We start from the raw sequence: 16,641 nt of genomic DNA, 5'->3' as shown, positions 1-16,641 counted from the left end.
GTATTTTTTCACTGCAGTCTTTTTGTTCTTAAGCCAGGTGTGACATTTGGAAGTGTCAGGATGGTAGAAAAGCAAAATCTGACCAAATCATGTTCTCTCTTTCTTAATGTTCCTCTTAAAAATGCTTCTAAAATCCTGTCTTTTACAGGGTGCCTTTGATGGCTATTTTAACTAAGATGTAGTATCAGCCAAAATTAGACAACTCATGAACTTGGCTGCCTTTTAGTGAGGTTACTTTTAAAGTATATTGACAAGTTCTTATCTCACATCTTCTTACGCCCATATTCACGCTTGTTACTTTATCTGAGCTTAAACATATACATTTTTAAATTAATAATAACCTTCGTTAACATTTTTTCATAATTGTCTTCCCAGAATTCTAGTATATTTCTATTTTGCAGGCACCCCGTAATTGAACACTCCATTAAGACACATTTTCATTTCATTATCCTATATTTCTATTTTCCTAGTGATGATCGAACCATTTCACCATAAGAATTTTGAAAACACGGACATGTTTGGGAAATTCAGCAAACTCCACGAAATGCACTGAATGGTCAATGGGGAAGGAGGAACTGAACTAGTTTTGGATTAAAATGATACAGTGGTGTATTAATTGTCCCTGAGTGCTAGGGAAGCATCTGCCAACTATGATGGACTGATTATTGTGGCCAAAAATGTGATCTGAGCTGTGAGACAGCAGTGCTAACCACTGTCCCACCATGCCTTATACAACAAAAGACGCAGAAGGAGCAATAACCACAAACAAAATACAACAAATGGCCACTAACTAGCAATATGTAAAAATATATATATGTACAGTTAGGTCTGAAAGTATTTGGACAGTGACACAATTTTCATAATTTTGGTATACCACCACAATGGTTTTGAAATAAAGCAATCATTATGTAATTGAAGTGTAGACTTTAAGCATTAAAGACTGCCATTTTTATACACAGTTCCCCTATTTTAATGGGCTCAAAAGTATTTGGACAAACTAACATAATAGTGAGTATAATGATCATTTCCAATATTTTGGTTGAAAATCCTTTACAGTCAATGACTGCCTAAAGTCTGGAATCCATCGCCATCTCCAAGTGCTGTGTTTCCACTCTAGTGATGCTTTGCCAGGCCTTTACTGCAGCTGTCTTGAGTTGTTACTTGTTCATTGGAGTTTCTGTCCTCAGTTTTGCCTTCAGCAAGTGAAATGCATGTCCAGTTTGGGGACCATTTGCATGGCCATTGAATTAGGCTTCTGTGACCTTATGCTACTAAGCTTCTGATTTGATAACAACAATTTTAGCTTTTCCATTTTCTCACAATGTCAAGTCTTTTGTTCAGTTTCTTTTTCAAGCGCTCCGCCTTCCCATATTTATTTTAATTATTTTTCTGATACACGAGTAGAAAATAGATACTGCAACATTGAACGTCAGACTGGTGGAAATTGGGTCAGGTTTTTAGGAAGATACCCTACAGGCGTTGTGTTCTCAGTTACAGATTTCACCTCTATTCAATAAACACGTTTTAGTGTATTGTTCCTGGATTTGTGTTCTTGTTGGCCCTTGCAACCAAACAATTCAGTAGTACTGCTGCGTTACAAAATCCAGGGCTCCGACTTTAATTCCCAGTCTTTTCACTCTCTGTTTGGAGTTATTCCCATGTCTACATGATTTCCTCCAAGTTCTGCAAGTTTCTTTCCACATTCCAAAGCTACACTCGCTAGGTGTTGGGCCAGAGCAGGAGTGAGGATGCATGTGTTCCTGGCTGTACAGCCATCTCATATCAGGATCCTGCTTTACACCCGATGTTCCTTGCCAGCCTCCAACAGAAAGAGCATCAGAAAGTGCATCACTGGACGAACCTTTGTAATGCACTAATGTCATGTAAGATTATAAGTGTCTGTGTGTATGTTTAGATTAGCATTTTTTTCTATATGAAGAAAACATCAAAAAAAATCAATGAAATAAATACATTTGTATCACGCTAATCAGATTTCTTCTTGTCCTAATGATACTTCCCTTGGGCTTAAGAAGGAATCAGTTGCACCATGAAGAAATAAGAAAATTCACATAAGCTCCTTTTACCACCAAGATTCTGTTGATAGGGATTAAATCAGTTTAAAGGCCGCCTGATTATGCTGAGTGAGCCACACTTTTCTATTCATTTGCTAAAATGCCAAGATCGTTCAAAAAAACAGCTAAATCTGCCCAGTGGCTGTCAGTGTGCTGAGATAATGAACAAGCCTTCGAGTGCATTATGAGCCCAGAAAATATGTATGTATGTTTTAGGAAAGGCCATTTAATTGCAAGTCTATTGCTTTGCATATATATATATATATATATTTTATTTTTTTTTTCCTTTGTGTGAGCGATATTTTTTGAAGGAGAATTGGAAAAACTGTTTAGTGACGCCTCTGATTTCTGTCTCCCTGACAGTGGAGAGAAAATAAAAATCCATCCCATTGTCCTGGTGCCTGCTGATGGTGACAGCAGAGTAACATTCTTATGTCTGGTCATGAACTTCTTATGCTAATGATATGCAAATCCTCCAAATACTAACAATTCCCAGAGGTCAATCAAGGTTAATGGTGGTTTATGCGGCTCTCTCATTATTTTAGTCAGCGCTGCTTTTGTAGTGTGGCATACTACTTAACATACTCCCATATGTTACAAACCTCACTGAACACAATGCATTATGTACTACTGATCTTTAAAAGATGCACACATACACAAATGCAGAGCTATCAAAAGATGTATGTTTGTAAGTGTACCGTGTTAAATAAATTACTTTAGCAGTTTGAGGGCTCTTGACTTAGTGTTAGTCATACAGAATCTTTGCATTGTTGCTCACGGCGGGTTCTGTCAGTGTTTTTATAGTCATTTGTTCACTTCACTTTGCTGCATGGCTTGACATAAAGAGGCTGACTCTTCTATTCGGTGGCCTTGCTAGCTTATAGCACCATAGCAGCAGAACTGTAAGTGGCTATCAATATCCCGCATTTTGGAGGTAATAGTGGCACTGATAAGCAGACAAGAATAACTAACTAAAAAATGACAGTTTGAACGGATACCAAGACTTTCTCAAATTATAAATAAATGGCTGAGGGCAACATAGTGGTTAAATTTACAGTCGTGGCCAAAAGTTTTGAGACTGACACAAATATTTTTCACAAAGTTTGCTGCCTCAGTTTTTATGATGGCAATCTGCATATACTCCAGAATGTTATGAAGAATGAAATTCAATTAATTGCAAAGTCCCTGTTTGCCATGAAAATGAACTCAATCCCAAAAAAAAAAACATTTCCACTGCTGTTGTGAAGAAGGCTTCACACCCAAGAAAGTCCAGCAAGCACCAAGGCCCATCTCCTAAAGCTGATTCAGCTGCAGGATCGGGGCACCACCAGTGCAGAGCTTGCCCAGGAATGGCAGCAGCCAGGTAGGAGTGAGGCAAAGACTTTTGGAGGATGGCCTGGTGTCAAGAAGGACAGCAAAAAAGCCACTTCTATTCAAGAAAATCATCTGGGACAGACTGATATTCTGCAAAAGGTATAGGGATTGAACTGCTGAGGACTGCTGGGGTAAAGTCATTTTCTCTAATGAATCCCTTTTCCGATTGTTTGGGGGCATCTGGAAAAAAAGATGAAAAGGTGAGCGCTACCATCAGTCGTGTGTCATGCCAACAGTAAAGCATCCTGAGACCATTCATGTGTGGGCTCACTCACTATTTTACCTAAGAACACAGCCATGAGTAAAGAATGGTACCAAAACATCCTCCGAGAGCAACTTCTCCCAACCACCCAAGAACAGTTTGATGACGAACCATGCCCTTTTCCAGCATGACGACAAACGTGATAACTAAGTGGCTTGCAGAACAAAACATCGCAATTTGGGGTCCATGGCCAGGAAACTCCCCTGACCTTAATTCCATTGAGAACTTGCGGTCAATCCTCAAGAGGCGGGTGGACAAACAAAAACCCACAAATTCTAACAAGCTCCAAGCATTGATTATGCAAGAATGGGCTGCCATCAGTCAGGAATTGGCCCAGAAGTTGACTGACAGCATGCCAGGGCAAATTGCAGAGTTCTTGAAAAAGAAGGGGCGACACTGCAAATATTGACTCTTTGCATAAACTTAATGTAATGGTCAATAAAAGCCTTTGAAACGTATGAAATGCTTGCAATTATACTTCAGTATACCATAGAAACATCTGACAAAAAGATCTAAAAACACAGAAGCAGCAAACTTTATGAAAACCAATACTTGTGTCATTCTCAAAACTTTTTGCCACGACTGTACACTGCTCAAGGGATCAAAGTTTAAATCCTCGCTTGATTGCTACTTTGGTGGACTTTGTACCTTTTCTTCATACATAGATGTGGGTTTTTTATTTGTAATCCATTTCCTCCGATATCTCAACCACAAGCAAAGTATGTTAACTGTACAATTTAAACAGACCCCGCGCACAGTAAGTGAGGATGTCTGAGTATCTCATACAGAGTTGGTTTGTGCTCTGCAAGTGATACTGCCAGACCAGGGTTCATTATAGCCAGATTCAAAATTGGGCAGATGTATAATTTAGTTTTCTGAATTTGACTATATATATATATATATATATATATATATATATATAGTGTCACACATGTGCGCATGGGAGGCAGCTAAAGGGCTCAAAAGAAGGTAATTCCTGGTCAGCCCAGGTTGTTGCAGAGTGCACTAATCCTTTCTCTGTCTTACCCACAGACCAAATGCGGGGAATTCTGCCTGGGTCCTATGACATCACTTCCTGTTCCTCCACAGATGACATAATTCCCACCCACCCAGACTTTAAAACCACTTTGTATGTACCATAACCTGTTTTGGACTCTTGTCTGTAAAGACCATTTCCTTAAACTTTTGCATTCGCACTCAAATTTCAAGTATATCGGAAGCTGCCCCAAACCTTTCTTTTGTTTTAAGGCTTGATTATTTACCTCAATCTAGATATATAAAATTATTTTCACCTTTGAAACGGAAATTACGTATGAGCATTTGAAATGGAAATTTCGTATGACCACAGAGGAACAAGAAAAACATTCTTAATAAACCTGATTCTTGCAGAGAGAGCGAATGGTGACATAGCTCTGGCTGTAGCGTCATTGGGAATCACTTCTACATTATTAGATGGAGGCCGTACAGCACATTCGGCCATGCAATTACCATTAAACCTCTCTCACAACGAAAATCCAATTTGCAATATACGCAAGGGCTCTGGAAAGGCAAAAGTCTTGCAGCATTCAAAGATAATAGTTTGGGATGAGTGCACCATGGCACATAAAAGAGCTTATGAAGCCTTGAACCGAACAATGCAAGATTTCAGAAATCCTAGCAAAATAATGGGAGGTACTGTCATTTTACTCGCAGGAGATTTTCGTCAAACATTACCAGTTATTCCACAAGGGTTACCAGCAGATAAACTCAATGCGTATTTAAAATCCATGCTTCTCCCACGGTCAGTTATATGTCGCGTGTTCTTGGGTAGGTACACCAAAAAATGTATACATTTATGCACGTAATGGGCAAACAAAAAATGTAGTACTGTATACCCGAAAGCACTGCAGTAGTACTCAATGTATCTTTACTTCTTAAATGTTAATGTTTTACTGTTTAATAATTTATATGCTTCTTATATGTTGTTCAAATTCTTTTATCAAAATATTTTACTGTTTAATAATTTATATTTATATGCAATGTGCTTCTTATATATTACTTCATATTCTCATATGATAATGATGTTAATGTTGTTTATATTGATTTCTATTTTATATATACTACATTTTATTTTTTTCCCTTGCACTCAGTGATCGAAGCCACTGGGTAATCAGCTAGTAGAAACATAAAAATATATAGATTACTTCAAGTGAGATATTTATGTGTATGTGTATGTACGTAGATAGATAGATACACTGTTTTTTGTCTTTTGTCTAATTTATTGTAAAAAAAAAGTCTACCAAGAGACACCCCGGTGTCCTAACATGTAGTAGTGTGTCTACTTGCCTACTACACTACTTCGAAGCCTATTTCATTATGTTACAGTTAAGGTGTTATTGGCGGAGTGCTGGCTCTGAGGCTAGGGATCTGCACTAGCAATCGGAAGGTTGCCGATTCGATTCCCGTAAATGCCAAAAGGGACTCTGCTCTGTTGGGCCCTTGAGCAAGGCCCTTAACCTGCAATTGCTCCATCCTGGTTATGATGTTAATTTGCATTCAGCCCTGCATGTAGGCCCTCCAACCTGCAGGGAAAAACCTGGGAATTGGTGGCAGAATTGGCACTCTAGCCACCATAAAAAACCTTACACTAGTTCCTCTCCATCTAGTGTGGTGCTGAGGTGTCACCCATTGCATGGCTGCACTTGGGTCCTAATCTGGATCTTGAGTTGGTGTGGTGGATGCGGCAATGCACTGCTCCTAACCTCCTCCTCCTCCTACGGCGTTAGGAATCAGTATTTCAGAATAATCCGGTGTCTTTATTTTGCACAAATTAGATGTCCTTATACTTGTTTTGGGGTTTTTATTCTAACCCAGGCATTCGATTCTAGAATAAGTTTGTTGAAATTAAGCTTATTTTAATGGTTGTAATATTTTTAAGCCATTATATATGGGTGCTGCCATTTTCTACCTTCTGTCGTTAGGGCAATGACGTGTATTGTTAGGAGAATGTCCTCAGAGATCAATGAGACAAAGGGGTTAAGAGGTTCTCTTTCAGAGCACTTCCATATCTGAATTTGCAGATAACAAAAACCATTTCCAAATGTCCTTTTGGCCATTTTAAAACCCTTTTTTTTCATTACCATTTTCTGTCTTTTACTCGTGCTTTGTTGTTGTCTATGGCTTTTCTCTGATGTTTTGGCTGTGGTTGGGGTGTCGATTGACCTCACGGTTTTCTATTTCGGCTTTTGACTACATCTTTTTTCTTGGTCACTGTGATAATATACTGCTCGGTAACACAAGACTTGCTCCCTGGCTTATGTTTATGTTCTTTTTTATTTTTGAATTATTATATTTTATGTGTTTTTATGTCATTTTTTGTTAATGTTGTTTTATGTAAAATATTTTTTAATTGGAATGCATTTTATATATGCACTTCAAGGCCATATTCCTTATATTTTGTGGGTGGAACTGCAAGTGACAGGGCCACCAAGATATCACTGTTGTTTAGCCATAAGCCTTTATATTGAAGTTGATAAGACGTGACATTGATTGTTGTGGAGTGTGCATTGTAGTAAGTATTGCTTGTATTTTTCTGGTTATTTTTGGTTTATCTCCGGATTTCTTTACAGACTGGACTTGTTAGCTTTGAGTTGCCGTTATCCTTTTCCTTATTCTTTGCCCTTTTACTTTGAATTTCATTATTTGATATAATTAAATTGTTAATTTATAAAGATTTTTTACTTGCATTTTATCTTTTTAAGCCAGAGGCTTGCTTCTCGCTTACAGGGCATTTTTGTGTATTTGGAGGATTTAAAGCATTTTCTAACTTTTAAAAGCCTGAATCTGTTTTGGACTTGTATAGGCCTTGAAGCCTGCCTTTTGAGTTTGGGGCCAAGCTGCCTGGAATGATCTATATTCTGGATTCAGGAAGTCTCAGTCTGGCTGGTGTTATTATGAGGCCCATTCACTCCTTTTGCCCTTTTGTGCTGTAGCCTAACATACATTTATTTCTTACCTTGAGAATTATTGGTGATCCTTCCTCTTCATCCTGGAAGCTTTTTACCTTCCTTTCTCAATGTTAAGCTTTCAAAATATGGCAAAAGAGCAACCAATTCAGCAGCATTGTAGACTAGCCATAGATATAAATACAGTAATCCCTCGCTATATCGCGCTTCGACTTTCGTGGCTTCACTCTATCGCGGATTTTATATGTAAGCATATTTAAATATTTATCGCAGATTTTTTGCTGGTTCGCGGATTTCTGCAGACAATGGGTCTTTTAATTTCTGGTACATGCTTCCTCAGTTGGTTTGCCCAGTTGATTTCATACAAGGGACACTATAGGCAGATGGCTGAGAAGCTACCCAACCAGAGCGCGTATTACATATTAAATAAAACTCCTCAAATAAATTGTGAGCACAGGGGCTGTTCGCACCCCTAGAGGATACGGCCGCTCCTCAAAAAACGCTGAAAGATTACCTTCACATTGCTCTCTTCCTTGCTGGGCTTACATGTGGCTGCTTTGTCAAGCGATATGCTTCCCACATTGTGCTTCGCATACTTAAAAGATCAAACAGCACGTATTGATTGTTTACTTTTCTCTCTCTCTCTCTTGCTCTGACATTCTCTGCTCCTGACGGAGGGGGTGTGAGCAGACGGGCTGTTTGCACACTGGCCTAGAGGATACGGACACTCCTCTAAAAAATGCTGAAAGACTACCTTCACATTGCTTTCTTCCTTGCAGCTGCTTTGTCCGGCGGTGCTTCGCATATTTAAAAGCCAAACAGCCCTATTGATATTTTTGATTGTTTGCTTTTTTCTCTCTCTCTCTCTGACATTATCTGCTCCTGACACGCACTCCTTTGAAGAGGAAGATATGTTTGCATTCTTTTAATTGTGAGACGGAACTGTCATCTCTGTCTTGTCATGGAGCACAGTTTAAACTTTTGAAAAAGAGACAAATGTTTGTTTGCAGTGTTTGAATAAAGTTCCTGTCCCTCTACAACCTCCTGTGTTTCTGTGCAAATCTGTGACCCAAGCATGAGAATATAAAAATAACCATATAAACATATGGTTTCTACTTCGCGGATTTTCACCTTTCACGGGGGGTTCTGGAACGCAGCCCCTACGATCGAGGAGGGATTACTGTATGCTAGTTGGTTTCAAATTTGTCATGACTACAGAACCTTTACTGTGTAGTGGGATTACATAAAATGTCAAATGTGCCTGTTTTGCATTTATAAATGTTGTCTATATTTGACCATTTCTTGTGCAAAACAATTTCCATGTACCTGAAAACATATATTTTGAAATATCTTTATATACAAAAAGCAGCATGGAGTTAGAGCCGTCATCAACTGGAAGACTGTGGATTTGAATGTCAGTCCTTTTTGTACTTTCCGTGAATGTGGTAATTCTGAGCACTCCATTTAACTCAAGTTACTTTAAATTGGCGTAACATGACTGACTGCAGGTATTATGAACAGAGTGTACCCTGTCTTGCACCTAGTGTAGCATTGTTAGACAGATGGATAGAAATCTGGAGGGAAACATTAGGGTACAATGAGTGAATGTCATATTCCTGTCATAATGTTTAGTAATGGATGTCACTTCAGTTTACATTTACTTTGGTTTAACACCAAAACAAGTCTGAAGGATCTTCAACATGTGGAAATTATACTAGTTAAAACAAAAAAATAAAATGAATTTAATAAAACACAAAAAAAAACTACTCATAATAGACAATGTGATGTGTTAACATGCACGCACAAGTCAATTAAAAAGTGCAAATGGCAGACAGAGGGAAAGTTAGAGAATTTTGAATCATTACGATTTTATAAAACAAAAAATAAAGATCCACCCACCACCCCCAACAATCACCCCCCCCCCACCCCCAACCCTCCCAGTATGTTTTCATGAATCTAAGGTTTAATGTTGGTAGATTACATGATTTTGAAATAACATTCTGCATGCTAGAGAATAGAGTGGTTGCTTTCTCTAGACGTTTAGCAAGTAAATAATGAATATGCATGGCTTAGTGGAGAGTCCAGCTGCCTCCTACTGCTTAGATCCCAACTCAGTGAATGAAGAACCTTCTCTGTGGAGTGTGCATAACTTCTTCATGTTCTTGTGGATTTTTCCCATAGCCCCTGACCTGTCAGCTTTTTTGCTGTCTTTAAATTAGCATTGGTGTGAGTGTGCATGTGGGACCAGTGATGGACCAGCAATCTGCCTCTTTCTTGTTGTTGCCATGACTAGAAAACACAGATATAAAAATACCTGAAAAATACCTGAAAAAATGCATTGACAGTGTAACTAAGAGCTGACTTTGATATTGATGTGGACAAAACAGAAAAGATAAAATTACCAAAAAATATTAAAGGTTCCAAATTAGCAAACAGTAGAATATAGTTATTAAAATTAACATATACAGGAAGAAAGGCACCCCTGGTAAAAAGATAGACCATTCTGACACAGTTAAAAAAAAGCAGAAATTATAGTTAGAATATTAAAATTTATGAAGAAAAATTCATTCATTCCATAAAATTGTGTTAGTGCATTGTGTATATTAATCTACATATACACTCGTGTTATTTTCAAATTTATGTATAAATCCCAAGTTTACATTCCTCAACCAATTTTCTTCTTCTAAAATTAGCTATCAGCATTAAGAGGACATGATGTTCAGAACTGTCTGAGAATATTTACTAATTTTCATTTTTGCAGCATATTTATAAAAATGTACTTTCCTTCAATAACTTGCTTATCTTTATACTGAAATTGCAGAAACATTTATTTCAACTTTAGATTATTTATCCTTGTCTGATGTTAAGTCCATCAGCTTTAGATATTTTCGTTTTCATAACTTCTCCTTAGTTTCAGTAGTACAGCAGAAGCAGAAGGCATTAATAGTCTAGAGCTTTGGGAATAAACCATGTTCAGGCAGACAGGTGTGATTGACGTGCATTTGCACGGAAAAATAATCTCTGAAAGCGGAATTTTGTGCATTGCAGCCATCAAAAAAATTAATTGACAGTTCTAATTAAAGCACGTTTTACCTTTAGCCTTGGAATTCTTTATCAGGAGATAAAATGTCTTATGTGGTTAAAGGTCTCGGACGATTTCACATCAGTAGGCTGTTTTGATACGTCTGCTGTGTATGAAGATGGTCATGTGGACTACACATTGTGAGGGGAAGGAATGTCTTGTCTTGAATGAAATACCGAAGAAACATTGGTGACACATCAGAATAAGAGCTAAACAGGATCGTATGTTAGTCTGTTGTGTATAACATGACCTTATCAAACACTTTGTTTGGTCTTAATACTACTTAGAAAGCATCAATACCACTAAATGAGGCTACCTATAGGACAACTTTTAGTCACTTACTGCTGTGCAACAAAGGCTACTCTTAACTGAGCACAAATTACTACACTTTAAAATGTGGCTACCTATTGTCATCTACTGCTACCTAACAATATGTTAACAAATATTTTATTTCCAATTAATAAGGATTAAAACACCAACAATAACAATTTAGAATCAACAGTGCATCAGAAGCTTTCTTTGTGTTGCACAGCAATAAGTGGCTAAGAGATGCGTTGCCCCAACCCCTTAAAGTCCATATTCTAAAGGGTTTATTATACTGTATCAACACACGATTGGATAACCTGTCATCATACATTACCACAGAGTAATTTGGGAGCTCACCTAGGAGTTGACTTGGTTAAAGTGTTCAAAATTATAAAGGGAAATATGTAATATGTATGGTGGATCTCAGCTCTTATTTTTGAAAGGAATTCTTTAACAAGAATACAAAGACACAGATGGAAACTGCATTTTTCCCTCTGCGTTTTTCCCAGTTGATTTTAGGGTTCGTCAGAGGTGTGTTCTTGCTCCGACTCTGTTCAATGCTTGTATGGACTGGGTCTTGGACAGAGTTATGAGGGTCCAGTGGCTGTGGAGCATCTGTTATATGAAGAAAGATTCTCTGATCCTGACTTTGCCAATGATGCTGTGATTTTCTTTGGAGTCAATGGAGGCTCTGATCAAAGCTCTTGAGAGACTGAGTGAGATGTCTGAGTGTCTGGGCTTGCGAGTGTCCTGTCCAAGATCCAGGCCTTTAATGACTTTCTGGGAAAAGACATCAAAAGTGTGTCTGTCTGCAGAGAGAGTGTTGACCACGTCAAGAGGTTTACTTACCTCAGCAATGACATTCATGTCTCTGGTGACTTTTCCTGTGAAGTCAGTAGACGGATTGGGAGGGCATGGGGGGTCATGAGGTCGCTGGAAAGGGGTGTGTGGAGCTCCCGATATCTCTGAAAAGGACAAAGGTCCAAGTCTTTAGAGTTCTGGTGCTTCCTGTCTTGCTATAGGTTACAAGACATGGACGTGATTCAGTGACCTGAGACAAAGAGTGGACTCCTTCTGTACTGGGTCTCTTCGGAGAATCCTTGGGTACCGCTGGTTTGACTTTGTGTTGAACGAGTGGTTGCTCTTGGAGTTCTGAATGAAGCACATTACCTTCATTGTGAGGATGTTAGTTATGGCACTATGGCCATTGCTGAGGACCCAAGCAGCTGGACCAGGACAAGGGGACACCCATGTAATGCCTGGCTGCGGCACATAGATGGTCATTTCCAGATGGTGGGACTGGACCTCTTATCCGCCTGAGGGATTGACAACCAAGATCCCGAGCTGTTTTGTCATGCGGTGGGTGTAGCAATGCACTGTACCAGTGTATGCTCCCCAACCTGACTTAATGGAAACTTGTTAAGGGTAACTTTTACACAAACTTTAGAAAGTTTTTCTTCACATAGAGAACTATAGACACATGGAACAAGTTAAGAAGTAGCGTAGCAGGCTGTTGAAGACCTGTGCCAACATTTATCAAGCATCTCAGAGTAGGAAAATGGTCCTAACTAGGTCAAAAATCTCAGTGTTGCATATTTGGAAGCTACTCCTAACTCGTGAACTGTCCTAATTTGTTAGCAGCTGCCAAGAGATGCAGTTCAGGAAGAGATTGGCACACATTCTGGGAAAGGTGTAATGTTTGGGAAATGCTGGACAACAATGAACTCAATAAAAAAAATAATCAATTTGACAGAGATAGAATAATATTTGAAACAAATCTTGTATACAAAGCATATTTATTCATGTGAAAAAAGTCATGTGCTGTCAGCCAAAATGAAAGTGTTGGTAACGATAATTTTTTTGGCCATGGGGAAAATGGATCATTGCAATAGCAAAGAGTTGGGTATGTCACAGCCAACCATTTCTTGAATTTTGCACCAAACTCCAAATTCCCTTAAAACATTTGAAATAATACACAGATTTAAATATTTTCCCACTACTCCACATGAGGTAAAGCACCTGGTTGCTCTCTTCTACACAGTTTCAAGTGCTGCTATGTCTTTCTTGTACTTTGGTGACCAGGGGCCTCATGTATAACGGCGTGCGCAGAACTCACACTATAACATGGCGTAAGCACAAAAGCGGGATTGTGTGTACGCACAGAAAAATCCAGATGCAGGAATCTGTGCGCACACAAAATTTGTGAAAAGTAACACACGTGCACGCGCCTTCTGTCCCGCCCCAACTCCTCCCAGAATTACGCCTCTTTGAATATGCAAATCAATATAAATAGCCTTCTGTGAAAAGACAATGGGAAAAGCACAGGGGAAAATATAAGAATTTCAGCGAATACCAAGTGGAGGCAAAGGAAAAACGTACTATTTGTTGGTTTAAACAGTGGTATAATCAACAAAAGAAAGTTGATCGAGTGACAGAGTCTCGGAGAAACTCGAAAGATCGAGTTCACAAAGTCGCACAGTACCCGAAATAAAAAAGAAATCACATATCAAAGTCGCCGTGAAAAGGCGACTCGCAGCGGACCGATCTTAGTGTCATATGAAAGCTTATTAGGGTACAGACAAAAAAAATTGGCACACAGTGGGGAAAAAAGCACGAAATGTCAACCTTAATCTCGAAATTTCCACTTTAATCACGCAGTTTATAAACTTCATCTTAAAATCGTTTATTTTACTAGTTTCTCAAGTAGCACGTTAAATGCTTTGTTCTGTATTTGATCTTCTATGTGCTCTATGTGTGTGAATCACTACGTGCTTCCGTTCTTTCTCTTTCTCCGACAGGACACAGAATCCATTACATTCGAGATATTACAGCTCTCTGAATAATTAAAATACTGAGATGTACAGTGGTGTGAAAAACTATTTGCCCCCTTCCTGATTTCTTATTCTTTTGCATGTTTGTCACACAAAATGTTTCTGATCATCAAACACATTTAACCATTAGTCAAATATAACACAAGTAAACACAAAATGCAGTTTGTAAATGGTGGTTTTTATTATTTAGGGAGAAAAAAAAATCCAAACCTACATGGCCCTGTGTGAAAAAGTAATTGCCCCCTGAACCTAATAACTGGTTGGGCCACCCTTAGCAGCAATAACTGCAATCAAGCGTTTGCGATAACTTGCAATGAGTCTATTACAGCGCTCTGGAGGAATTTTGGCCCACTCATCTTTGCAAAATTGTTGTAATTCAGCTTTATTTGAGGGTTTTCTAGCATGAACCGCCTTTTTAAGGTCATGCCATAGCATCTCAATTGGATTTAGGTCAGGACTTTGACTAGGCCACTCCAATGTCTTCATTTTGTTTTTCTTCAGCCACTCAGAGGTGGATTTGCTGGTGTGTTTTGGGTCATTGTCCTGTTGCAGCACCCAAGATCGCTTCAGCTTGAGTTGACGAACAGATGGCCGGACATTCTCCTTCAGGATTTTTTGGTAGACAGTAGAATTCATGGTTCCATCTATCACAGCAAGCCTTCCAGGTCCTGAAGCAGCAAAACAACCCCAGACCATCACACTACCACCACCATATTTTACTGTTGGTATGATGTTCTTTTTCTGAAATGCTGTGTTCCTTTTACGCCAGATGTAACGGGACATTTGCCTTCCAAAAAGTTCAACTTTTGTCTCATCAGTCCACAAGGTATTTTCCCAAAAGTCTTGGCAATCATTGAGATGTTTCTTTGCAAAATTGAGACAAGCCCTAATGTTCTTTTTGCTTAACAGTGGTTTGCGTCTTGGAAATCTGCCATGCAGGCCGTTTTTGCCCAGTCTCTTTCTTATGGTGGAGTCGTGAACACTGACCTTAATTGAGGCAAGTGAGGCCTGCAGTCCTTTAGACATTGTCCTGGGGTCTTTTGTGACCTCTCGGATGAGTCGTCTCTGCGCTCTTGGGGTAATTTTGGTCGGCCGGCCACTCCTGGGAAGGTTCACCACTGTTCCATGTTTTTGCCATTTGTGGATAATGGCTCTCACTGTGGTTTGCTGGAGTCCCAAAGCTTTAGAAATGGCTTTATAACCTTTACCAGACTGATAGATCTCAATTACTTCTGTTCTCATTTGTTCCTGAATTTCTTTGGATCTTGGCATGATGTCTAGCTTTTGAGGTGCTTTTGGTCTACTTCTCTGTGTCAGGCAGCTCCTATTTAAGTGATTTCTTGATTGAAACAGGTGTGGCAGTAATCAGGCCTGGGGTGGCTACGGAAATTGAACTCAGGTGTGATACACCACAGTTAGGTTATTTTTTAACAAGGGGGCAATTACTTTTTCACACAGGGCCACGTAGGTTTGGATTTTTTTTCTCCCTAAATAATAAAAACCATCATTTAAAAACTGCATTTTGTGTTTACTTGTGTTATATTTGACTAATGGTTAAATGTGTTTGATGATCAGAAACATTTTGTGTGACAAACATGCAAAAGAATAAGAAATCAGGAAGGGGGCAAATAGTTTTTCACACCACTGTATACGTGATATCATTTTCATGATGATAGCAATGAAAGCATGTTATTAAACATGGGAACACGGTGGCGCAGTGATTGTTCATATCTCACGCAAGAGGTTTGCTGCGCCATGTGCGACCTTCGATGAAATAATTTATTACAGAAGTACTGTCTCTTTCAAACGTACCTTTCTTTCTCCAAATACCCAATTGCCACACAATCAGCTCTGTAATAGACGTTAAGCCATCTGTAAGCTTAGAATGCCGATTCTTCAAAACTTTTAAGGAACATTGAAATGTCTTCGTAGTACATGTTTAATTATTCTATCCGTCTATCCTTCCAGTGTCGCGTCAGCACCAGCAAGAATACAGCGCAAGGCAGGAGCTATCCTTGAACTAGCTATACGCAGGTTGTGCAATATTATAACTGTAGTGTAAGTTTACAGTGAGGTGATTGTACTTATAAGTACAAACAGTTCTACAAGGAGCACTTGATGGACTGATTGAGTGCGTTTATAGTTCTTGGGATGAAACTATTTCTGAAACGCGAGGTCCGTACAGGAAAGGCTTTGACGCTTTTTGCCATGGTTGAGGTAGTGTGTACTTGAAACTGTATACCGATAATTCTCTTTTCGATCAGCTGCTGCTGTGATTCACACTCAGATACAGTGATATAAATACTCCGAGTGGTGCAGTGAGAGTAATATGGAAAAAGATGATCTGCAGTGGCAACCCTTAACGGGAGCAGCAAAAAGAAGAACAAGATGCAGTGAGCGTAACAACGCTAAAGCAGTTATGGTATTTGGAATACTATGGCTATTCCCTGGACCATTATATTGCTACAGGTTAATTACAATCAGATGCATTACACTAATAAACAATATGCAGTTAATTTCAGTGTATTAATAAAGCCGCGTCAGGAATGTGGAGCTAAGAAAGAAAGGGTGATCACACAGAAACAGTAGCACTGCTTTGACGCTGGGTGCCGCCAGTCTGCAAAACCGAGCGGAGAAATTGCGTACGCCAAGGTATGAGTTACCGTGGAAATGTGCATGGCTTTACGCCAAGTTTAGGTTTTATACATCGCAATTTGAGCGTGGAAACATTCGTACGCAACATTTCTGTGCGTACGCACCGTTTATACAT

This window comes from Erpetoichthys calabaricus, chromosome 10 (assembly GCF_900747795.2).
Source record: "Erpetoichthys calabaricus chromosome 10, fErpCal1.3, whole genome shotgun sequence".
Taxonomy (NCBI): Eukaryota; Metazoa; Chordata; class Cladistia; order Polypteriformes; family Polypteridae; genus Erpetoichthys; species Erpetoichthys calabaricus.
The sequence above is the reverse complement of the archived record's forward strand: the minus strand, read 5'-3'. Positions refer to the sequence as shown.